Here is a 26,513-nt window from a genome sequence, read left to right on the forward strand (position 1 = left end):
AAAACAATAATGAAATAAAAACAGAAGAAAAACTCAGGAAGTCCAAGAAAGAGCTCAAAGGAAATCATCAATAGACTGAATTAATTGGAAGAAAGAACATCTAGTCTCAAAGACAAGACAGAAGAAATAGATCCTCAAGATGTCTATATTTTTGAGTGCAGTCCATAAGACCCCTGGGATGGGACTGGCAAAGTTCAGACTCATTTGCATGTGATTTTTTGGGGGGTTTTCTTTGTTTATAATGATTGTGAGGCAAGCCAGCATTGTGATGTCCAAGATATCTTCAACCATCTTGCTCTTTACCTTGCCATAGGTCTTATCAGGTACCATGCTCATTGGAACATAGCCCTCTGCTTCCTGTTTTGTAACTGCTAAAATCCACATTATATAATGTATAATGTACCTTTCTTTAGCCTACTAGCTCTGTGGGAGTAGGTTTTAGGTACTATCATAATGATTGCAAATTAATATAAGTATTTAAACTTTCATCTTTCTAAGATCCATTTGGCTTCTCAGCTGAACTGAGGTTTACTCAGAACAGTTTGAGATGTCATAATCTTTTCTGGAGCATCTTTCATGGGTCTAAATAATTTATTTATTCACCATAACAGTCACAATAATCTATTTTGACATCATTTGGTTCTTTCTCCCTAAGAGAAGAGGTAGGGAATTTATTAAGATTATACAACTTGATTTTTTTTTGTTGTTAGTCTTTTTTTTCCTCCTTTATTAATTTATTCTTGTTACATCTCAATGGTTATCCCATCCCTTGTATCCTCCCTTTCTTCTCTCCCTCCCATTTTCCCCTTATTCCCCTCCCCTATGACTGTTCCTGAGGGGGATTACCTCCCCCTCTATATGTTCATAGGGTATCAAGTCTCTTCTTGGTAACCTGCTGTCCTTCCTCTGAGTGCCACCAGGTCTCCCCGTCCAGGGGACATGGTCAAAGGTGAGGCACCAGAGTATGTGAGAAAGTAATATCCCACAACTTGAGCTGGGTTTGGTGGCACATGCCTTTTATCCCAGAATTAGGGAGGCAGAGGCAGAGGCAGAGGCAGAGGCAGAAGGATCTCTGTGAGTTTGGGGCCAGTCTGGTGTACAAAGCAACTCCCAGGACAGTCAGGCTGCACAGAGAAGCCCTGTCTCAAAGAACAACAATAACAACAACAGTAACATCAGATTATCCTACTTTGGTCAAATTTATCCCATGAAACACAACACAGAAGACAAGTTTATGCTGTATTAATTACATTTTTTATATCTGCTATATATCAGGCAGGGTTTTATAATGATAAATGGTACATTTTACTTCATAATATTAAAGATTAAATTTCATTGTACAATATGCTTTTCTATTTTTATTTGAAATATATTAAGGTACAAATACCAGACCTTGAGCAGCAGTCACAAAATATAAAAAAGATGATGACTATAAAAGACGTATGCCCATACACACACATTCACTCAGTTCTAAGATAAATTATTCTTTGCTAGTAGAAGGAACATATTCATAAAGCTTTTGTAAATACATTAAAATACACAACGATTATTAAATTACATCATAAAATCCATCTCTGTCACCTGACAGAGGTCTCCAGCACATATGTCACCTTTAATATTACCACAGGAGCATGTTACAGATGTTCAGGTGCCTGGCCATTTCTCCTAGTGTAGGGCCACCCAAGCGAAACTCTAGCCTGTTACCCTAATTAAGAACCACTCTTCTTTGACATTATATCCTCTCAGGGAACTCCCAGTTTGAAGTTCTCTCAGGTTGTCTACTGAATCTTAAACTTCCCTGGCAAATTTGTGTGCCTGGATAGAAGAGGGAACACTAACAAAGAAATTTAAGTGAAGGCTGGAGTTTTTTCTCTCAGGTCTAGCTTGTGAGGATGTAATTGCTAGTCCCACTGCTGTCGGAATGAGTTTCTAAGCAGAACCCCGGAGGTAGCAGTTTTCTCATTTTTAGTAACACTGATGATAACAATAGTGGCAATACATATACAAGTGAAGTCCCCAGTGCAGTCTTGATGATTAATTAACATACTGTCTAGCACTGAGTAAATCTTAACTAAATGTTACTAGTGTTGCTGCTATCACTGCTCAATTGCTATCCTAAGCCTTAGTAGATAATTGGTCCATAGTATTGCAAATACTTGGATTTTCTTTTTTAAATTGACTGTATAAAGTTTTACAGTGTAGTTATGATGAATATATGTGTAGGAACCTAAGCACATTGTCACATTTTGAAATGGCTGTGGAGCTCTATTTAAGAAATATTTATACCCAGGCATAGTGGCACATGCCTTTAATATCAGCACTTGGGGAGGTAGAGGCAGGCAGCTTACTGGAGTTCAAGGCCAGCCTGGTCTACAAAGCTAGTCCAGGAGAGCAAAGGCCACCCAGAGAAATCATGTCTCAAAAAAAAAAAACCCCAACAAAAATTATAATTAGTTTTTAAGGAAATTAAAATGTTTTAAGTCAATTTACTCTATTTCAACTTTGCACAACATTTTCATTTCTTTGGTTTCACTTAGATATAATATTTAAGAGCATCAACATAATTTAAAGAAGAAAGCAGCTTCTGAAGTGAACCATCCAGTCTATATTTTCTAGACTAACTTTCTGTAAAAAATTAAGTTAGATGAAAATTTTTCTTAGTGCTACTTTAACATTTTGTAATCCTTTTTATCTTGTTTCTCTTCTTTGATATATTCTATGCCAGATATTGCAAGCTAGATATCACACATACATACATCTGATAAGCAAAACATTAGATGTGATTATTTTGAGTTAATTTTAAATCTGACACGAATTATTTATTTACTTATTTTTATATTTATTTATTCACTTTACATCCTGGTGGTAGCCACATCCGGCCTTTCTTCCCCGTCCCATCCTCCCTCTCCCCCTCCCCCTCCCTCATCCCCCAGAAACGCAGAGTCTCCCTATCCACTCACCCTAGCTCATCAAGTCACTTCAGAACTGAGCATGTATTCTTCCCCTGTGCCCTGGCAAGGCAGTCCCACCAGGGGAAGTAATGGAAAAGCTGGCAAGAGTCCATGCCAGAGAGTCCCAGCTCCCCTCAATAGAAGACCCATATGAAGCTACATGTACCCATTGGCAACATCTTTTGTAGGGCCATATGTCCAATTCGTGAACATCCTTGGTTGGTGCCTCAGCCTCAGCAGACCCCTCTGGGCCATCATCAGTTGGCTCTATTGGTCTTCTTGCGAAGCTCCTGGCACTTCCAGGTCCTTTTCTCCTCCAACCCTCTTATTTTCCACTAGACTCATTATGCTTTGTCCAATGCTTGGTTGTGAATATCAGCATCTCTTTCGAGGTACTGCTGGGTGGAGCCTCTCAGAGGACAACTCTGCTAGGCTCCTGTCTGCAAGCATAGCAGAGTGTCCTTAATAGTGTCAGGGGTTGGTTTTCTTCCATGGGGTGTGGGTCTTGGGTTAGGCCAGGCATTGCTTGGACATTCCCTCAATCTCTGCTCTATCTTTATCCCTGCACATCTCATAGGCAGGGTGAATCTTGAGTCAAAGTCTTCTGTGTGGGTTGGTGTTCCCTCTCCCTCTACTTGGAGACTTATGTAGTGAGAGGATATCCTTTTCAGTTTCTACGGACCCTCCTGCCGGGAGTCTCTGCTAGAGTCCCTCTCATATCCCTCCCAAGAGTCTACGCTGAGGTAGGTTTCCAGCTTGTCATAGAGATGCCCCCACCCACTGTTTTCCTGTCTCTACAGGATGGCGTCCTCCCTCCCCTAGTCCTCAAAGGTCTGATCTCCACCCTCATATCGCTCTGTGTTTCCTCTCTTACCTTGTTCCCTCTCTTCAACCATTACCTCTGTCTATTTTGCAGAGTGAGATTTAAGCATCCTCCCTTGGATCCTCTTTGTTACTTATTTTCTTTGGTTCTGTTCATTGTCGTATGTTTAATCTGCAGTATATGGCTAAAATCCACTTATAATTCAGTACATACCATGTGTATCTTTGGTTCTGGGTCACTTCTCTCAGGATCACCTCTCTCAGGATCACCTTTTCTAGGTCCATCTTTTTGCCGGCAAATTTCATGATTCTGTTTTGTTTTGTTTTTAAATAGCTGAGTTGTATTCCATTGTGTAAATGTACCAGTTTCTTTATTCTCCAGTTGAGGTACATCTAGGTTGTTTCCAGATGCTGGCTATGATTTATAAAGCTGCTATGAACATAGTTGAGCAAGTGTCCTTATTGTATGGTGGAGACCCATTGTATGGTAGAGACCCAGGCTAGGTCTTGAGGTAGAGCTATTCCCACTGACATGAATTTTTACAAAACCACTGAACATTATTTTCTACAATACCTTTTCATCTTATGCTTTATTTTCATTAATGTTATAATCACAACTCACAGAAATGATTTCTAAATACCAGCAAAACTGAGCAAAAGTTAAGTAATGTTAGTTTATTCAAATAAACTCCACTAGAAAGGCAGGAAGATATTTATGTATTATATGCATTATTTACATGGGTCATTTTTACCTGCTGAGAATTCCAGGCATTTAAATGATTATTACCCTTAATTGTCTCTTCCTGCATTTGGCCAAGCTAAAACAAAGATAAGAGACTCAGTCATCAAGAAAAGTGCAGTGGGCTATCTTTTCTGGGAGCCTGGAAGGCGCTCCACAGCATCACTCAGAAGAAGGAAATACTCCTGATAAATGTGTATTTGGCTTCTTGAACCATAGAAAGTTATTTACCCTTCTCCATGTCCCCCTGTGAAAGAGAGGACTTCCCCAAGCTTGTTAGTAGGGATGTTAGACACACAGGAGACAAGGACTGTAAAGTGTTTGGTAAATATAAAATACTATTTCAGATAAAGCTGTCATTGTAATTAAAAGAATAACTTTTAAATTCTGGTTCTCAAATGAGATTACTATTTCCCATTATTACTCTTTTAAGGCAGTTTAGAAAGAAACACTGTATATAAACCAGGTGGGATGATCATCCTACCAAGATTTTTTTTTTAAGTTTTAATTTTTTTTTTATAATTTACTCACATTACAACTCAATTGTTACCCTCTCATTCCTATATTCTTGTTCCCACCCGTCCTCCCTTTGTGCCCAATTCCCCTCCCCTAGTCCTTTGACAGAGGCAGGGCCCTACTCTCCTACCTTCTGACCACAACCTATCAAGTGTCATCAGGATAGCCTGCACGCCCTTCCTCGGTGGGCCCTCAAGGTCTCCCATCAAGGGGACATGATAAGTGATCAAATGGGGCACCAGAGTTTCCATCAGAGGCAGAATGAGCTGCCTCCCTCAACTATGGAGAATGAGCTGTTTATTGGCTATATCTGAACAGGGGATCTAGGTTCTCTGCATGCATTGTCCTCGGTTGGTGCAACAGTTTGTACAGCACCCTCTGAGTCCAGATCTGCCACCTGGGTCTGGATGGTCTCCTTGTGGGGGGCTCCTGACACTCTCACTCTTCCACATGAACTAGAGCCCTCCTCCCAGAGTCCAGCATCTGTTGCATCCCCCCGCCCCCCACTGAGTGGAGCCTCTCAAAGGACATTTATGTTGGGCCACTATCCACTTATAAGTGAATATATACCATGCGTGTCCTTCTTGGTCTGGTTACCTCACTCAAGATGACCTTTTCCAGTTCCATCCGTTTGTCTGCAAATTTCAAAATTTCCTTGTTTTTTAATAGCAGAATGGTATTCCATTGTATAAATGTACCACGTTTTCTTTATCCATTGTTTGGTTGAGGGACATCAGGTTGTTTCAAGATTCTGGCTATTACGAATAAGGCTGATATGAACATAGTTGAGCAAATGTCCTTGTGTATTGGAGCATTTTCCCAGTATAGCTGGGTTTTGAAGTAGCACTGTTCCCAATTTTCTGAGAGAGGTCTTGATTGATTTCCAAAGTGGTTGTACAAGTTTGCGCTCCCACCAGCAATGGAGGAGTGCTCCCCTTTCTCCACATCCTCTCTAGCATGTGCTTGTATTTGAGTTTTTGATCTTAGCCATTATGACGGGTGTAAGAATCTCAGAGTCATTTTGATTTGCATTTCTCTGATGACTAACGACGTTGAGCATTTCTTTAAGTGTTTCTCAGCCATTTGATATTCCTCTGTTGAGAATTTTGTTTAGCTTTGTACCTCATTTTTATAAATTGCTTCTTTACTTCTCTTTAGTTTGAAAACTTGTAGAAACAATCATTTCAGAAAGCACAGTGAAGCACACAGTGAAAGCAAAGCACTGTAATGCATTTTTCATGAAGCAATGAACCTGTTTCTAAGGCAAACTGAGTACACTAAACAAACACTTGTGTAAGTTTCTCTCTCTCAATCTTAGCTTGCTTTTCTTTTGAAAAACTTTTACATTTACATTTATATTATTACACATATATATAATAAACAGCCTACAGCAAGGAGAAACTTACCACAATCAGGAATTATATAAATGTTACATTCTTAGTGTTTTGTCTATTTGTATTTGACAGCCTTGAGGAAAACATCTTTCCTATCTTGATGCATTTAAAATTCTGATTATAAATCAATCCGTGTCATGTCTTGTCATTATCAACTTGAAAATCTATGTAGACCTAAAAACATCTTAACCCCTAAACACCTAAGCTTCATTGGATTATTTAATTTCTTGAGTTCTTTATATATTTTGGCTATTATTCCTTTGTCAGATGTAGGGGTGTTGAAGATCTTTTTCCAGTCTGTAGGCTGTGCTTTTGTTCTGTTGACAGTGTCCTCTGCCTTACTGATCTTAGAGTCTGAGCTGTTGGTGTTCTGTTCAGGAAGTTGTCTTCGGTGCCAATTAGCTCAAGGCTCTTCCCCACTTTTTCTTCTAACAGATTCAGTGTGTCTGGTTTTATGTTGAGGTCTTTAATCCACTTGGACTTTAGTTTTATGATAAATATGGATGTATTTGCATTTTTTCACATTTCATTTTTAGATAAATTTCATTGGGAACATGCTGATTAATCCAGTTTGCTAGGTAGTCTCTAGTGGTGAAGGGTCATGCCTCTTGTCTTTCATCTTTCTTCCTTCTCCACTCCAGAAAACTTCCAGATCCCCCTAACATTGTCTTATCTTGAGGAACTAGAATAAAGTAGCATCTGCCATTTTACAGTATGAAGAAAAAGAGGCAACACACCAAGTGTCCGCAAGAGCAGCTATAGTTTCACAAAATGCTATTCCCAAGACAGAATTAGACACATCAACACTCAGTAACAAGTGCGGATCTTGGCAGGACTTGCTCTTACATGGACTCTACCCACCGTCTTCCAGGAGGGAGAACCATGTAGAAGAGCAGGGTCCCATTTGAGAATGATACTTTTATATTGTATTGGTTTGGTTTGGTTTTCCAATCTTGACAAAAATAGACATTTTTGACTGATAATTGAGTGGTAGTGGTGGGGCACTGTCCTGTGCAATGTCGGTGGTTATCATCAGTGAGGGACCTGCAGCAACTCATCCACCATCTCCAGAGACTGGTAATATAAACGGGTAAAACTCACCCCCACTTAGGTAACTATGGCTACATTGTTCCCACAAGCCTCCTCTCTTTGGTGTTAGAAAAAGGTACAGAAAACAAATATATATATACACACATATTCATTCACAGAATTGGACAATAAAACTGTGAGTAGTTTCAGGAAGACTAAGAGTCTATAAATTCATTTGATGATTTTTCTGTCTGTGTGAAGAATAGGTTTAGTGCTGTTTTTATCCAGAGACTTATTTATCATCTTGTCTTGACTAATTACCATCTCCATTTAAAAGGATATTAGCATAACTTTAGCTTTATGTCTTGAAATACTTAAAAAAAAATATTAAAACTGGCTTGAAATCTTTTCTCAATGTTTAATTTACTGGAACCAGCAAATATTAATCACTTAAGTAAAACAAGTCATTGTCAAATTGATTGGGTAAAACATGCAGCACTTTGCCTTTTTGTACTTTCATAGTTTTTTGGGCTGCCAAGTCATATCTATTATTTTCTCTCAATAATTTGAATCTTTCATATTGGTGGCCAGAACTCAGTTCCTTTCCTAAAAAATTAGAAAAGCCAAGAGTCTGTGAAAATAAGCCTCAAGCTTAAAAAATCAGGATTGCTAGAATATCATAATTATTATATATGTTTTGAGTTTTCATAACTGAATATTTACTTTTTAAAAAGAACGTGGTGAATTTAAATTTTTATGCCAATTTATACTGGTGATGAGGAGAGAAAATGAGCAAGAGCTAAAAGGAGATGCCAAATCTCAGGAAAACTTCTTAGAGTCCCAGCACTTACAGTCACAGTATATTTAAGACATGATTTAAAATGTTACCATACCAGTTTGCATTCCCACCAGCAATGAAGGAGTGTTCCTCTCTCTCCACATCCTCGCCAGCATGTGGTGTCTCTTGAATTTTTGATCTTAGCCATTCTGATGGGTGTAAGATGGAATCTCAGAGTCGTTTTGATTTGCATTTCTCTGATGACTAACGACGTTGAGCATTTCTTTAAGTGTTTCTCAGCCATTCGCTATTCCTCTGTTGAGAGTTCTCTGTTTAATTCTGAGCCCCATTTCTTAATTGAGTTATTTGGTTTGGTGGTATTTAATTTCTTGAGCTCTTCATATATTTTGGGTATTAGACTTTTGTCAGATATAGGATTGGTGAAGATCTTTTTCCAGTTTGTAGGCTGTCACTATGTTCTGTTGACAACTAACTAATATTTTGTTAGTTTTAAAATTATATGAACCACTATTCTTATAATGTTTATATTAGCCTTGACTAATAAAAAGCTTAGTATCCATTTTTTAATTTTCACATGATTACAATTAATCTAATTTTCTAATCTAATTTTCTAATATAGAAGTGTTGTTACTTCTCTTAAATTTCACTGGAGGGTTTAGGTGACATTCATATACTGGAGACACTACAAAGACTTCTACAACTAGGTATTTAAGCAATATAATGGGCATAACACTTTGTTTTCTAAGAATGAATAAGGAGGTTAAGATCAAAATGCCTCTTTGAAATCATATATATTCTTATGTAGGTCAAATAAGATTATATAGAAACTTATTTTAAAAATTAAGATGATGTTAGCCCCCCCCCTTTTTTTTTTTGCCAAAAAGAGTGATTACATAGCTGGGCGTGGTGGTGCACGCCTTTAATCCCAGCACTCGAAAGACAGAGGCAGGCGGATCACTGTGAGTTCGAGGCCAGCCTGGTCTACAAAGTGAGTCCAGGGCAGCCAAGGATACACAGAGAAACCTTGTCTCAAAAAACAACAACAACAACAAAAGAGTGATTACAGTAGAAACCTAGACACAACATCAAATTGGACCAATAGGAAAGAAGAAGTGACCAGGTCCCAGGAAGTTCTTGATTGTACATTTCCTCATCTTTGCTCAAAGGTCAAAAACTGAGATTTATTCTGGAATAGGAATGACAACTATATGACCTGTTGTTTATCACGTGTTTCTAAACTGGTTTGTAATTACCAGATTAATCTCAGGGCATATTAAAGTCACGAGCATGTAAAGAAGGGAGCAGCATGCTTTACCTCCACTGACAAAGAGCGTTGTATAACAAGTATTTGTTTTTGCAGCTATTTTGGTTTCAGGAAGAAATAAATACAAACAGTAGGAAACGCAAACGTCTGTGCAGTTGGAGGCTTTCAGAGAGTAGCACTTTGCTTTAGAGGATGAATGAACTCTGTTTGAGATAAGCATGGTTTCTGTATGTGGAAGAGCATCAGTGCTGTATCAGGGTTCTGAATATCCTCTCAGGAGAATTATCCAGGGTTTTCTGGAGACTTTGTTTCCCAGTTCTAAGGCTACTTGCCTTTCTGCCGTGCTCTTACATGAACTATCTAGGCATTACCTTTTTCATGAGTACTTTTCTTTTAGAATTTTGGGGCTTTCGGCAACACACACACACACACACACACACACACACACACACACACACACACACACCACACACACACACACACACACACACACACACACACACACACACACATATGATCAACAAAAAGTAACTATGGTAACTTTGTAAACTGAGTAATTCCTATTTTCCATAACTGAACTTTTCCTTCTGTTTTGGTGGCTTGATTGGAAATGTCTTAAGGGCAAAACATTTTTTTTTTTGTAATAATTGCTACTCACTCAAAGTTCTCAATATATTTCTATATGTAAAGAAGGTGCATCCTCTGCCCCCGCCTTGTCTTTTTTTTTTTTTTTTTTTTTTTTTTTTTGAGGCTTGGCAAGCTTAATTCAATGTAGCTGTGGGGTGGTGGGAACTCCATGGTCATTCCAAACCACACTCATCAAAGAGGCAAATCAGCTGAGGGAGGAAGAACAGGAAGCTGTGTACTTCTGCCTCTTCCTAAAGCTTAAAGTACTGAAGTATTTAAGCACCATTGTGATATCTAATAGGAAATGTATGAACCCTTTTCATAATTCACCCTGAAGTTACCATTGAAAATTGTTTTTGTTTAAAATAGCTTAGAGATCTAGAAAATGTTGTAAAAATCAAGATCCTGTTATGAGTAGCACTGCTGGGTAATCAAGTATAAAGACATTAGAAGTTCTTTCTGTATATCTCATTTGCACTGGGAGAGAGAGTTGTACCGTGGCTAAAGAAACAATAGCAATTGTTTTACGAGCACTGAGAAGGCAGTAAGCTGTGGATTCCTTATGCAAGTCCAAATGCGGCAGCTGGATTTAGCTTTATGGACCATGAAAAATAGTTCCCATCTGGAGGTCGGTGTTGAGTAAAGATGCCACAGTGAGACAGTGTTTTACACACATCGAACACAATCATTGATGCCTTCTAGTTCTAATTGGAAAATAATTATTGATGGTCCGTGAATTTTAATATCAAATACTCAAAATGTTCTCAGCCTTTGTGTATGATTTGCTTTATTCATTTGAAATAAACCAGGCAAAAGCGAAAACCATCATTAAGTTTCTTAGTAGATAATTAGACACTCAGTTATACAATTATAAATTCTCACCTTGAAATAAAAATTCCTTTGTTAATGATGGCAAATTCTTTACCTCTTGAAAAATGTATGGAGACATGTACAAATCAGCTTCTCATGGTATACAGTATACTACAAAATATCAGTTTTTGCCTTAATAAACCTTCTGTATGATTACATAATCTTTGAAGTTACATACATACATGGCATCTTTTAAGTTATTTTACTGACTTTTAAATTGTTTTTAGAAGGCATATACTCAAATACAGAGCAAAAGCTTAACCACAAATCCAGTTTCACAGGATTAAGACTACCCAACAGCATGTCCTAATCTTTTCTGAATTAGTTATGGAAATTGATCAAATTATTGCTTACCGCCAAGCTTTTTTTAGCAGAAGTTTTGCATTTAGTAAGGACAGAAATACTCCTTCCATTCAGTATGTTTTGGACATAATAAAACTGAAGAAAACTGAGCAGATGAGGCTGAGGGGGTAAATATTTGTAGGTTGTCATGGACACTGCTACATTATTTGAAAATAAGTGACTGAACTTTATTTAGTCAAGCATACCAATATTATTGCCTAATGTCTTTACTTATTGTTTCATCAAAATAGGTAAAGATTTTGTTACTAAAGATTTAGCTTCTTCCTTTATAAATGTCTTTAGGATTTCAGTAAGAGAAATTCAGCTTAATTTTTATATGGCATTCAGTCTAAAAATATCATATATATGTACTATATTTATTTCAAAATTTAATGTTTCCACCTACTTCTCTTCCTTCCAACTCCTCCTGTGTCATCCCCTCTCAAATTTAAATTTTTGAAATTGTTTTACACACACACACACACACACACACACACAGAGAGAGAGAGAGAGAGAGAGAGAGAGAGAGAGAGAGAGAGAGGAACCTGTTGAGTTCATTTAATGTTGTTGCTATGCACTAGGCATATGTTTTTAGGACTGATTTCTTGGGATTGGATAGCCAATTAGGAAGATTATCCCTGGGCAAGACTGAGTCTTCTCTTTCTCAGAAGTCATTAATTTCCTGTTAGTACTTCATGTAAGGGTGAGGCCTTATGAGATTTCCCCCAATCCATGTGGGAATGTCAACTGGTAGTATCATTTTCCCCCAGGGCTTGTTTAGGCAACCATATTGTTGCTTAAGGGTGCATCTCCCTTGTCTTATACACAAGATAGTCTTGCAGCGGGCATACTGGTCCTCTGGCTCTTACGTTTCTGCTACCTCTTTAGCTATGCTTTCTGACTTTTAGGGTTCTGTTACAGATGTATTAACTAAGGCTGGGTACTTAATAATATTTTTTTTCTCTGCATTTTGATCAATTGTGGCTTTCTGTAATGGTGTTTACATGCTGCAGAAATTAGCTTATTTGGTGACAGGTAGGAGCTACATTTATTTGTGAATATAAGCACTAAGAATGCAGTGAGAGATTATAGGCATTTGGGGAAGGTGACAGCAGTGGGTTCTTCTTTAGGTACCTCAGTGGCTAAGAGCAGGTGGCTAGATTTACAGTATATAAAGAGCTTTGTGTGCATCTGTGACCTAATCTGAGAGTTAGAAACAGTGTAGGTGAGACTGATCAGTCATAGGTCAGTGTACAGGGTGAGCAACTGTGACCAATCTTTGGGCTTGGAGAAGGAGCAGGAGGGAACTCCAAAGCCAACTTTAAAAAATATAATATATATATAAAAACCTTTGTAGATAGCTAGCTAGAGAGAGAGAGAGAGAGAGAGAGAGAGAGAGAGAGAGAGTGTGTGTTTGTTAGTTATAATGAAAACAGCATATAATAAAGAAGGCCAGAGGCAAAACAGAATATTAAAATCTACTACAAGTTGTAGTAAAATTTTATTTATGGAACAATTTACTAGGTAATTTTTCCCTATGCGTGGATTTCCTTAAACGCTTAGTTCTGAAACTAATCTCCTAAAACAAAGCCAGGTCACTGGGTTTCAGAGCTGTGTTTTTACTATTTCAAACTGACTTTCCTCTCTTGAAACTACATGTTATGTTTACTTAAAATAGCTCATGCTCCCAGAGTTTTTAATTTATCCCCTGTGAGTAGAAGGAAGATAATGTAGATGATTGTAAGGTGTTTTATTGATTTGATTTTCTTTATTTGCCCCGTGGTGCTGCCGGCTGATCCATCCTCCGTGTTTTGTCCATGGCATTCCTTTTGCAGTATCACTGTGGAGCAGGATGTTGGACCCTTTGGGCATATGCCAGGGAGTGGTATGCATGGTCATATGCTAGATTTACTTTAAATTTTCCAATGTTTCTCCCTATGGATTTCCATAGTGGCTGTCCCAATTTGCAATCCCAACACATAGACTTGCCATCACTTCCTGTCAGTTTTTTTTAACTTATTCATTTTGACTTGGATAAGGCAACCCTCAAAATTGTTTTAAAGTTGCCTTTCTTTCATTGGTGAAGAAGATGAACATTTTAAAAAGATATTTCTTATCCATTTTTTTCTTATATTGAGCACTCTGTTTAGACTCCTAATGTATTTTCACATTGTGTCATTTGTTTTCTTGACTTTTGGGTTTTTGGGTTGTTTGTATGTTTTTGATATTAACTCTGTCACATGTATAGCTGGCAAAGATCCCCCATTCTGTGTCAGATGCTTTTCAGTATTATGAGAATTCATTCCAGGGCAAATGGAATTTTATTCAGAAAGTCTTTGTCTACAGTTAAACCTTATAGGATACTACCTATTTTTTTCTAGCATTTTAGTATTTCAGATTTTAAATTGAAGTCTTGAAACCACTAGGAGCTAATGTTCATGCAGGATGGTAAATATATGCCTACTTTCATTCTTATGTGTGTGGGCATCCGGTTTCCCCATCAGCATTTATTGAAGATACTGTCTTTTCTTCAGTGTGTATTTTTGTCACATTGCCAGACATCAGATAGTTCTAGTTATAAGCCTCACATTTTATATTTCCCTAAAAAAATACCTTATACTCACAAAACCCCCAGTAACAGGCATAAGAAATCTCCTTTAGAATGGTTGATCATTGTAGGCCATTGTAGGTTTGTGATTTCCAAAACAATATAGACTATGAATGTCGCTCTTGGTTACCTCTCAGAGGTTTAAGGTAAGCACCTGTTGAAGAAGACATCAGACAGACACAGGATTCAGATTATTTGAGCTGAATTTAACCTAAAAGCCTTCCTGTGGTCTAGCTTCCATGTTACCAGAGTGTACTGCGCAAGCTGCTAAGGCATGGAAAGAGTTAATAGTTTTATCTGGGTATCACACTTTTGAAACACATCAGCGCATAGCAAGGTCATCAAGGTGCAAGAAGTGGCACTCGAAGTGGGTTGTCTAACTAAACTTAAAGCCCAGCCAGCAGGAAGGAAACAGTGTCTGGCACTAGAAACCTAGCCAACTACCAGGGCTAGTAAAGTATGGATCTTAGAAGAAAACCTACCGTCGCCACTTTGCTAGACCAGCATGATTCCTAACTAGATTCTACATATTATCCTTAAACCAAGAGATAAGTGCAGCTACCACCCCTCAACAAAGAAGCTTCTCTGTACAGTAAATGGAGACCGTCACCGAAAGCCATAACCGACAAAGCAGAGATCTATAGATTGTGCGCTGCTCAGGCTCGATGGATCCATCTACATTGCAGCTCCTGTGTCCGCCCCTCAGAAAACATCGTTGAAAAATGGAGGGAAGATTATGAGAGCCAGAATACAAGGAAGGCTGCTGTGAAAAGTCTCTCATAGAAATAGCTTCATAAACAAGATCTGAAACCACTAGGAGCTAATGTTCATGCAGGATGGTAACTATATGCCTACTTTTATTCTTATGTGTGTGGGCATCCGGTTTCCCCATCAGCACTTATTGAAGATACTGTCTTTTCTCCAGAGTGTATATTTTTGCCAGGTTGCCAGATATCAGATAAATAGACATGCTAATATGGAAATGACACAACCCTAGACAGGAATTACAGGCATTAGTCCTCTTCATATATATATATATATATATATATATATATATATATATATATATATATACGATCATAATAATCTGGGAATAAGAAGACATCAATTTGAGAGGTAGGGGGCATGGGAGAAGTTGGAAGGAACGGAGGGGCTCTAGGGCAAAAAGGAAAGTGAGAAGGTTAGGTTAATTACATTTTAAGCAAAATGTATGAGCCAGACGTTGTGGCGCACACCTTTAATCCCAGCACTCGGGAGGCCGAGGCAGGAGGATCGCTGTGAGTTCGAGGCCAGCCTGGTCTACAAAGTTAGTCCAGGACAGCCAAGGCTACACAGAGAAACCCTGTCTCAAAAAACTAATATAAAATGTAAATATTTTATTTGTGGTGTGTGTGTGTGTGTGTGTGTGTGTGTGTGTGTGTGTGTGTGTGTGTGTGTCCTTAACTGTTGGTACACATGTGTGGAGATCAGAGGACAACTTTCATGAGTTGATTCTCTCTTTGCATAGGTTATCAGGCATGTGTAGTAAGTGCTTCTAGGCACTGAAACATCCTACTTGCTTACAAACCCAAATTATGTGTATCTACATAATACAAGCATATATATATATGCATATATATATTTGGTGAAAATGCAGACTTCTTACAGAATGTCAAATATTAGCACACGTTCCCTTCTTGAAGTCGGATTACTCTTCTACATTAATATTTCAGGAAGCTCACTCTTTAGTATGCATCTTTATCAATCTGCCAAGTAGCATCTCTTCTCATATGAAAGCAGACACCTAGGGAGAATAAGCTAGTAGAAAAGTCAAGAAGCCATGAGTTTCCACCAGTCAGAAAAAAAAAAAAATAGAAATCAAGGCATTTCCTAACTTCACATTCTTAGAAGCAAGCCTGTTTTCCACATTTTATGTCCACTCTATATTTCGTCTGTCTCCTCCTCCTATGCATGATCTGAGCTCAGTATTTATACAAGTATTCTTGTGTTGTCTGCTTTACAAATGTGTGTCTGAAATTCCACTCAGTCGGATTGGGTTATGTGCTAGCCATAAATTTTAGGCCCTCTCATTTGTTTTTGTTTTTGTTTTCTTCCTCTCTGCAGGATTACACATCTGACGGGAAGGAAAATGTTAATCCCTGCTAAGGGCAGAGGTAGGCTGAGTGTGTGATGAGTGGTTTTAGACACATCATGAAGCTTTTGTGCAGTTCGTTCTTGGGTCCAGCCATTCTTTCCACTGTCCCTTTGTCGTTATTTGTGCCAGAGTCTTGGAAGGGGATTGACACAACCTTGGTCTGTCCAGTAAAGTCTCAAGTTCCTTTGTTAATGTCAGTACAGCACGAAGCAGAGTGAGAAACGGGGCTGAGAACACATTCACATTTTGTTGAGTATTGGTAGATTATGTGCTTCTTCGTAATATTTAAAGCTCCTTTCTAATTAAGAAAAACAAGACAAAACAAACAAAGAAACAAACAAACAAAAAAACAAAACAAAACAAAAAAACCCAAACCAGATACATATGGGCACTGGAGAAATGGCCATAATCCCTGTGCTGGGGAGTCAAGTCAAGAGGACTCCCTGGGACTGGAAGGCCAGTCCAGTCTAACTCAATCCATAGTTCTACGTTCAATGAGAGAGCCTCTCTTGAAAATATGGTTGACAACAATTAAGAAAGACACACCTTGTCAACCTGTTGCCTCCATATTTACTCCTGAGCACATGCATATGCACCCACATGAACTTGTCCACACAGAAGCATGTACACATACATACTCAAAAACATTTTTTTTCATGTATCCTTTAATCGTATTAAGGAGCAAAATTTTCCTCCGCTATGCAATTTCAAATGATAAGATTGCTTTTGTTCAGGTTTTCAACTTTTATGACTAAATTTTACATTTATTTGCAAAATTCTATCCTGTTGACTATTCTTTTTTAGGGCATCATACTTATGGGGAAAGCATTGTTTTACTGAAGTACACCCCCCAGGCCTCTCTACACTGCTAACATTGCCATCCATTTCCTCTCTCTGTCTTTCTCATCTTTATTCTTGTAAAACTCCCCTAATGCTTATTAAAAGAAAAATTGACAGAATTCTTTCAAATAACTTATCACCCCCTTTATCTAGTTTGTTATAAATGCATTTTATGTTATTTGAGAAATGTTTGTCTTCGTTTTGAACATACTTAGATGGGGAATGGCTCCTGAATAAATAAGTGTGCAGACACATCAAAGTATAATGCCCAGAACAATGCTCTTGATGAAGCATGGAGACTCCAGTTAAGTTATAAAAAGTAATGCTTTATGTCTTGTAATTTATTCATATTACATATCAATTGTTAGCCCATCCCTTGTATCCTCCCATTCCTCCCTCCCTCCCACTTTCCCTCTACTCCCCTCCCCTATGACTGTGACTAAGGGGGACCTCCTCCCCCTGTATATGCTCATAGGGTATCAAGTCTCTTCTTAGTAGCCTGCTATCCTTCCTCTGAGTGCCACCAAGCCTCCTCATCAAGGGGACACAGTCAAATATGGGGCACCAGAGTTTGTGTGAAAGTCAGTCCCCACTCTCCACTCAACTGTGGAGAATGTCCTGTCCATTGGCTAGATCTGGGTTGGGGTTTGAAGTTTACTGCATGTACTGTCCTTGGCTGGTGCCATAGTTTGAGTAGGACCCTTGGGCCCAGATCTGCCCATCATAATGTTCTTGTTATAGGTTTCTAGGACCCTCTGGATCCTTCTATTTCCTTTCTTAAAGCTACAGATCAGTATGGAGATACCACCACGCATGTGTACGTAACCAATACATGAATGAAGCAGATGTAGTCAGTTGATATTTGCTTCATATATTAAATCTGAAATGCACTCATTATTTGAGATAGGATATTACTAAGTTTCTCAAGCCTGTTTTGAATTTGGAATCTTTCTCCTTTAACTTCCACGTAGGTGAAGTTATAAACATATACTTGGCTTCTTTGAGCACAATTCTCTTCATTAATTGCCCTGCAACGTCATAAATTAATTTCTGTGGTGCTCAAGTTATTTTGAGGCTCTTGATTCTATTTCATTGCTTGGTAGGCGTCTTTTTGTGCACATATGTCATGCTATTTTAATCACTTTGTACCAGTCATCCTTGGCCTTTGCTCTTTCCTTCAGATGAATAGAGTAAGTCTAAAAATTTTATTATTTATTTAGTTTAGTACACAAAGTGATGTGTTTCACCATGGCATCTTCATGCATATGTGCCATACTTTGTTCTCATTCATTCTTATTTTCCAGTGCCCTCCTCACTCCACCCATGTGATCACCTCTAACCAGTTCCCCTTCTTTTCCAAGTTATTCTCTATACTGCTTTCTTACTGATTTCTTGATTCAAATGTCTACATGTATTCATTCACGCTGTCTATTTTCCTCGCCCTTAAGAGTTTGGACTCTCTCATGACACGTTTTCTAGTCTCATAGCCTGTAAATACACACATATAAATGCACATGCACACAAATATAATTATAAATTCACGTTCTCCTGATGAGAGAAAAATAAGTGGTATTTGAGCTTCTCACTTTGTCTTTTTTTTTTTTTTTTTTGGCATGATGGTCTCCAGTTCCACCCATTTTTTTCCTGCATATGTCATTTTTCCTATGGCCTCCTAAAATACCCCTTTGCATGTGTTACATTTTCTTTATGCATTAATTTGTTCAAGAACATCAAGACTTGTTCCATTTTTTAGCTATCTAAACATAGATGTTCTAGCATCTCTGTGTAGATATAGTGTACACCAGGCATACACGTAAGAGTAAGCCCAGTAAGCTATAAGTTGATATTTTTGTTAGAGGTATTTTAAAAGCACTCACAAATTATGAAACAATGATTTCTTCAAGCTGTTCAAGTTCTATAACTCTGAACATGTCTTTAGTTCCTAAAGCTTTTAGCATCTCCTCTTATAAATTTGGGTAAGTTGTCTTTAAATCCTTACTTAGGTTGATTCCCAGCAATCTCACAGGCAACTCTTTTGTTGTCAATGGGATTGTTTTTCCCCACTATAGACTGATGGGCTTTAACATCATCTGCATTCTGGATCCAAGTGTCTACATTTTAATTCTGACTTTATCACTTTCTTGATTTATTTCAATTTGCTAAACTGTAAACTTGGAAGAATAATAGCATTTATTCAACAGGATTGTTATGGTGAATAGCAGAGACAGTGCATATATAATGTACTTAACACATTTGAGATGCTGGTAGCAACACAATGTTTTTGTTCCTGTAAAGAATATTTTTCATTTATGCATAGATTCTCTTAGTTTTTGTTGATACGAAACTATTTCATGGGTGAACAGTGACAGCAATTTTTACAAGGCCTAATTCCTGCTTTATTGTATTGGTAAGGACACATTTCTCTTTTACCAATGGTTAATTGGCATGGGAGTTGTTATCGGCCTGCTTACTTTAGCTCTTTTATTAAAAGAAATGCATCAACCATTCCAGCCTTTTTATAACATCGTTTTCTCTTAAATGCTATCTTATTCATGATTCTGTAGTTTCTTGCACATTGACACGTCCTTCCATTTTCTCATTCCTTAATACACCTTATTTATGTGCCAACTTACATTACGAGCCTATATACATCCTATCACCTTGCTCATATCCTAGGATTCTTGAAGTAAAAGTCAACATCTATCTTGCTTTGAATATTTTGTCCTGCCCTGAGCTAGTAGACTTTTTTTTCGTTCACGTAATACATAAATACATAAAAATAACATCTAGTATTGTCAAAAAGATCAAACATTTATTAAGGAAGGTAAATGACAACTAATAAATACTTTTTTGATAGTCTTATTTCACTCTTAAAACATTTAAAGTAAACATGGTGTATATATAAATAATTAATATGTGCAACAAAGTATGAATTTAACTACCACTGGTGTTTTTTGGTTAATTAACTCTACTAGAATTTGTGATAGAATACAGAGCTAGTGCTCCTTCAGTGGGACAACCAGGTCACACATAGAAATGGTATCCATTTATATTTAACAGAAAAGTCAGCTATTCTGTTTTATTCTCTCTAGCTAAATCTATTCCATTTTGGGAATGTTCTTCGGAGAACTATTTTTCATGAAATAAGGTCACTCTGATATTTATAATGTAACAATATTTTATTTCATAAATTTTATAACATTAAAAAAATGCTAGATGAAAAAGTCTCAAATGGAAAATATATCTTAGTCACTGCTAGCATCTTTTAGTCTTTGAATGTCCCATAGTTGCTTCATCCTGAATGGATTTGTCCCCTGGGGATCTCTAAGTTCTCAGCATACAGTCCAGTCGCCATAGCAACTACAAAATGTCTGGCATAAATGACAGATCATTTCTTCCTTGAGAAGAAATAGAACACACGGTTTTATTCTTGAACCACAGAGAAGGCTTTATTAAGCATGTTCTAAGCATGAAGTGTCCTATAAGTATTTCACCATTTTAAAATTACACCATTTTTTTTGTTTGTTTTAGAAACTTGATTTCAACTTTATTTCTCAAAATATACTTGCATGGATCTGCAGGTTTCCACAGGCCAGCACCTGTTCCTGGAAGCAAGGCTTCCAGCCTGCATTGACTTTCAGGATCTTCTTTCATCAAACACCTGGAGGCAATCGTCTGCAGATGCCAGTCTGCAAGCAGATGCACATGAGCAGGGCAGCAGCATTTTATGCCATTAGAACAGCTGGGAGGGAAGGAAAATGAATGGGCTTCGCCTTCTTTTGTGTCATAAAAAACTCCCTGAGAGAATTCTCACCTGGAACCTATTTTTCTGTCTCCTCTGGTCTTGGCTTGTTTTGATGGAGAAAGAAATTCACCTCACTCATTCTTCTAGCTGAGGAGGAAGTTTGTTCTTCCTTGCCATCAGTACAGTGGTTTGAATGTCGCTCAGAAAGAACTTATGCATTTGCCTATGGCATTTAATTCTTCAGAAATTGTGCTTCTTGAAGTGGGTACCTAGCACTCTAGCGCAGGTCCAAACACCCAGAGACACTCATAGGCGATGATAATATCCGATTTTCACCCCCAAGTGCAGCTGAAAATGTATATTAAAATGTTAACTTATCATTTTTGAAGTGTATCTGGAAATGGTTTTAGTGACAAAAGCATCCTCTTTAATATAACATTTGCGAAACACACCAAATGTTCTTGATTTTATCACTCTTAATTAATGTGTTGACAAGGTAAAGAAGTCAAATAGTGAAAATCATGGACACATGCACCACCCTTACCCACCTTCAGTCTACTCCCTGGAATACAGTCCTGTAAGTGCATCTACGTTTCTTCCCAAGTTAGCCAGCTCTATTTTAGTATAAGAGACAAGTGTTGGCCTTACATCTCACTTCTCTATGGCCCACTTTTGTTAATTATCATGTTATTTTTAATTCATTTATTGGGTTTTGGATTTCAAACAATATATTAGTAACTATTCCATGTATTTTGGTTTCATTGTAGTCATCCATCTCCTCTGGCTCTTACAATCTTTCTATCAGTTCTTCTGCAATGACCCCCGAACCACTGGAAGAAGGGATGTAGTACACACACACTGAGCATTCTGCCGTCTCTCATTTTTTTCACCATTATCAGTTGTGGGTTTCTCTGTTAATCACAAACTACTATTAAAAAGGAGCTTTTCTTTTTTTTTTTTTTGTTTTTTTCTCCTTTATTAATTTATTCTTGTTACATCTCAATGGTTATCCCATCCCTTGTATCCTCCCATTCTTCCCTCCCTCCCATTTTCCCCTTATTCCCCTCTCCTATGACTGTTCCTGAGGGGGATTACCTCCCCCTGTATATGCTCATAGGGTATCAAGTCTCTTCTTGGTAACCTGCTGTCCTTCCTCTGAGTGCCACCAGGTCTCCCCCTCCAGGGGACATGGTCAAAGGTGAGGCACCAGAGTATGTGAGAAAGTAATATCTCACTCTCCACTCTACTGTGGAGAATGTTCTGTCCATTGGCTAGATCTGGGTAGGGTTTAAGGTTTACCGCCTGTATTGTCCTTGGCTGGTGCCTTAGTTTGAGCGGGACCCCTGAGCCCAAATCTGCCTATCATAATGTTCTACACATGAGGAACACTCCTTCATTGCTGGTGGGAATGCAAACTAGTACAACCACTTTGGAAATCTATCTGGTGCTATCTCAGAAAAATGGGAATAGGGCTTCCTCAAGACCTAGCTATTCCACTCCTTGGAATATACCCAGAAGATGCTCCAGCACACAACAAGAAAATTTGCTCAACTATGTTCATAGCAGCTTTATTCATAATAGCCAGAACATGGAAACAACCTAAGTGTCCCTCAATAGAAGAATGGATAAAGAAACTGTGGTACACATACACTATGGAATACTATTCAGCTATTAAAAACAAGGAATTCCCGAAATTTGTGGATAAATGGATTGAGCTAGAAATGATCATAATGAGTGAGTTAACCCAGAAGCAGAAAGACTCAAATGGTATATACTCACTTATATCTGCATATTAGCCCAAGGGGCATGTCCCACGAAAGCCTTCACTTACCAGGAAACTGAGACAGAGGGAAGGACATTCTAGTGGGACTCTAGATGAGAGAAGCATGGGAGAATGGCAAAGTAGAAGGATCCAGAGGGTCCTAGAAGCCTACAAAAAGGAGCTATTCTGATGGTGTTTGAGACATGCTTTAATTTGTAGGTATATCACTAAGTCATTAGGAGGTTTAAAACTGTGTCCCTTTCATAGAGTAATAGTAACAAGTTCTGTCCTAGAGACCTGTTTGGTTACAGGTTCTTGGCCCCAGTAACATTGTCAGCTATAGGTGTATTCTTATAGAAGGGGCCTTAACGCCAATCAGAAAGATGTTGGCTACTCTGATAGCATTCATACCACTACTATACCAGCAGGTACATCTTGTCAGGCCTCTCATTATTGTAGTTCTGTAAGACTAGTCATTAGTTTCCCATCTGGTAGTGTACAGAACACCTGCCAGTACTATGAAAGCTAACCAGTCCAATAGGAATGAAGTTTCCAGGTCAATACCAGTCTGATTTCTTCATGTCTATGCATGACTCAGGTACATTGTGTTTTCAGCAATAGGATTTTTACCATTAAATTTTGAAGTAACCAAAAGAATTGGCAACAATCTGTAATATTTGGAGATCCATGGGATCTCACTGGCCCACAATGTCTGTAGAGGTAACCCATTCCTGGAAATGTTTTTCTTTTTTCTTTTCTCATTTGTTAGCCTGTGGTATATATGTATGTATGTATGTATGTATGTATGTATATATATATATATATATATATATATATATATATATATATATGTACGTGTGTGTGTGTGTGCATACACACATATTTGGAAACTTTAATAGTAGTAGATTTTTCATAATTGCTTTCTTGTAAAATAATACCAATAACTCTTCCTTTAAAACCATCACCACTCCGTCTTCCATAGTCTTTCAGCCACAGCTGTTCATATTTATTTCTGTTTCAAAAATTCTGTTAACATTAGCACTATTTCTTCAAAATCATTAACATTTGTATTCTACAAGTGAACTTTTTGTTTGGATTACAGGCTCAGTCTAAAAGTTGAAAAAAAAAAACAATTCAGATAGCTTGTTCTTCTTGTGAGTCTCCTATCAAATGGAGGAAGGGACTGTCCATGTTGCCTGCCTTTGAATTCCTTACTCAAAGCTGGGCTGCCTTGTCTGGCCTCAGTGGGAGAGGACACATTTAGTCCTGATGTGACTTGATGTGTCAGGGTGTGTTGGTACCCATGGGGGCCTCCCTTTCACTGAGGAGAAGGGATGGGGGAATTGTAGGAGGGGGTAGGAGGACGGGACCGAAAGGAGAGAAGAGATGAGTTTCAAAATGAATAAATAAATTAATTAATTAAAAAAACCTGAAAATGCACATTTACTTTGGTGCAATGAAAACAGTTTACAGTGGCTATATTTTGTGCTAGCATGATTAAAATGTTCTTGACTCTGAATAATAATAAATTATAAAATTTCAGCTTTTTTAAAAATATTGTTGAGATTTAAAATGTAGGTGTAGTAAAATGTACAAATTTTAACTATATATATATATATATATATATATATATATATATATATATATATATAGTTAAATATATATATTTACTTATTTTGACAAATTTATATTCCCTGGGGATACATGACTCTATTGGGAGATAGAACAGCTTAGGTAGCAGAGAAATCCCCTCTCTAAGCTCCCTTACATCATTGTAGCTGCTTCTCATATTTTCCTAATAGTGACTTAGTTTCTCTGTTTTCTAGAGTTTTATGTAAATGTTGGCAGAGTACCATTTTTACAATCCTGGTTTTTTTCCCTCATCCCAAGGATGAGATAGAAAACTCATCCTTGTTAATCCATCCATAAGTTGTTCATAGCCTTTCATTATATATAATTTTAAAAATATTTTATTAATTTATTCATATTACATCTCAATTGTTAGCCCATCCCTTTTATCCTCCCATTCCTCCCTCCCTCTATCTTTCCCCCTACTCTCCTCCCCTATGTCTGTGACTGAGGGGGAGCTCCTCCCCCTATATATGCTCATAGGGTATCAAGTCTCTTCTTGGTGGCCTGCTATCCTTACTTTGAGTGCCACCAGGCCTCCTCATCAAGGGGACATGGTCAAAAATGGGGCACCAGATTTCATGTGAAAGTCAGTCCCCACTCTCCACTCAATGGTGGAGAATGTCCTGTCCATTGGCTAGATCTGGGTAGGGGTTGGAAGTTTACTGCATGTATTGTCCTTGGCTGGTTCCATAGTTTGAGCAGGACCTCTGGGCCCAGATCCTCCCATCATAATGTTCTTCTTGTAGGTTTCTAGGACCCTCTGGATCCTTCTATTTCCCCATTCTCCCATGCTTCTCTCACCTAAAGTCCCAATAGGATGTCCTCCCCTCTGACTCACTTTCCTGGTAAGTGAAGACTTTCATGGGACAAGCCACTTGGGCTAATGTCCAGATATAAGTAAGTACATAGCATTTGGCTCTTTCTGCTTCTGAGTGAACTCACTCATTATGACCATTTTTAGTTCAATCCATTTGTCCACAAATTTGGGAATTCCTTATTTTTAATAGCTGAGTAGTATTCCATAGTGTAAATGTACTACAGTTTCTTTATCTATTCTTCCTCTGAGGGACACTTAGGCTGTTTCCACGTTCTGGCTATTATGACAGCTCCCACAGGCCCAGCAGGATCACCCAAGGTCTCGGGAGAGGCTGGACACCCCTGCGGTGTCTAATCGCTGAGCTAAAAGGTGACTACAGCTCAGAGAGTCTGACCCAAGAGGGGTCCTGGCTACAGGAAATGCAGGTAGTTGGGAGCCTGCCTGAAACTGTCCTGTCTCTGTGCTGCCACATACTGACCCTACACTCTCCAACAGACAGATCCCAACTAGATCAGCTCCCACAGGTCCAGCAAGATCACCCATACTCTCAGGAGAGGCTGGACACCCCTGTGGAATCTAGTCATTGACCTAAAAGGTGACAACAGCTCAGAGGGCCTGACCAGAGCTGGGTCTTGCCTACAGGCCCACAAGAAGTGCAGGCAGCTTGGCGGTCTGAAATGGTCCTGTCTCTGGTCTGTGACATACCGATCCTGTACCCTCCAACAGACAGAACCTAACTGATCAGATTCCACAAGGCCAGCAGGATCTCCCATGCTCATGGGAGAGGCTGGACACACCTGGGTTGTCTAGACGCCTAGCTAAAAGGCAGCTACACCTCAGAGGGTCTGAGCCAGGCAGGGTCCTGACTACTGAGGGGCAGAAAGTGCAGGCAGCTTGGAGCTTGCTGCGGTATGAAAAGGTCCTATCTCTGGGCTGCCTTATACTGATCCTGCACTCTCCAACTACAGAATCTAACTGGATCAGCTCACACAAACCTGGCAGGATCTCCCATGCTCTCGGAAGAGGCTAGACATCTCTGCAGTATTTAGAAGCTGAGCTAGAAGGCGGCTATAGCTCAGAAGATTTGATCCAGCTGGGGTCTTGGCTACAAGGTTGCAGGAAGGACAGAAAGCTGGGACCAACCTACCCAACCAGAGCGCTTGCGTATATGATTTTTTTTTTTTTTATGATCCACACTGTAGGGATTAATAGTCTTCTTTCGTTGAACAGATGGGCTTTTCAGCTTTTGCTGTTTTGGATAACTATGACTAACTCATGATGGTGTTTTAGAACATACCTTTTTATTTTCCTTGGCTAAATATACAGAACTGGAATTTCTGGGCCTTGTGTTAAGTAATGGTGTATTCTTAATTTGAGGTTTTGTTATTTTAAGTGATTAAAAACTACTATGAAATTGATCTTTGGGTGTGATGACGGAGATCACACTGTCCTTCCCCAAGGATCAGGGAGAATAAATACAAGGACTTGTTACTGTAGAAGTTTATTACAGAACCAAGTCATAGAATTCAGGAAATATAAAAAATTAACTATTGTTTGCAGAGCAACTGACAGGGTGCCCAGCACTTTGTAGATGGCACTACTTGACTACAGCTGCACTGCTT

Source organism: Acomys minous, assembly GCF_964271855.1.
Source record: "Acomys minous genome assembly, chromosome: 13".
In the NCBI taxonomy this organism is placed as follows: Eukaryota; Metazoa; Chordata; class Mammalia; order Rodentia; family Muridae; genus Acomys; species Acomys minous.